Raw genomic sequence first — 1,024 nt, forward strand, 5'->3', positions numbered from 1 at the left:
TTTTTTTGAATGTCCAGAGGACCAGATTGAACTTTTTTGGACTCTAGGACAATGGCAGTTATTTGAAATTAAACCAGATAAATATAGACATTTTGCCTCTTTTACAGATTTCTGGTAGTTTATAAGGCATTCTCTCAAAAATTTAAGAGATGAAATAAGTTTGTCTTTCTTTCATTGTCGTTCTGCTTTCCTATATTTTTTCCTGAGAGCGCGAGAGGCATCGTTTAACCACGGTTCAGCTCTCAGTTTGGTGGATTTAAACCGAAGAGGAGCGATGGAGTCTAAAATTTCAGAGCAAGTGGTTTGAAAAGAGAGAAAGAAGCGATCGGGACAAAGTTCATTGGAAACAGAAGTCTGAAAGTCCATAAAAGCAGCGGTAAACAGTCCAGCTGTCTCAGGAGTAAAAATACGATGCCAATGACCCGCAACGGCAGGCCTACTGACTGGTAGGGGAGCTGAAAACTCCAACATGATGGGGAAATGATCTGAGATGGCTGTTTCAGATGTTTCACAGAGTGAGATGGACAGCCCATGAGATATAATAAGGTCCAAGGTATGTCCAAGAAGATGAGTAGACCCATGTACAGACTGTGTTAAGTTAAAAGATGTTAAAAGATTGATAAAATCAGAGGCTAATTGATCAGATTGGCAGCAAACATGAATATTAAAATCTCCACAGATCAACAGATTATCAAATCTGGAGATGGAGTCAGCTAAAAATTCAAAAAATTGTTGAATAAAGTCCTTATTATATTTAGGTGGGCGGTAGACAATTCCAAATAATACAGGCTGTGTCAGCTCAGTCACGAACAGCTGTAACTCAAAAGAATAATGTGTTCTGGCAGGTAGAAGTTTACATTTGAAATTGTCTCTAAAAACTGAGGCAATGCCCCCACCGCGACCCGTGAGACGGGGGGAGCTGAGGAAGGAGCAGCCAGGTGGGAGGAGCTCCGAGAAGGCACTGTTTTCATCTGGTCTCATCCACGTCTCCGTCAACAAAAGAAAATCTAGTGTGTGAGAGGAG

This window comes from Nematolebias whitei, chromosome 15 (genome assembly GCF_014905685.2).
Source record: "Nematolebias whitei isolate Nwh7 chromosome 15, NemWhi1, whole genome shotgun sequence".
Taxonomy (NCBI): Eukaryota; Metazoa; Chordata; class Actinopteri; order Cyprinodontiformes; family Rivulidae; genus Nematolebias; species Nematolebias whitei.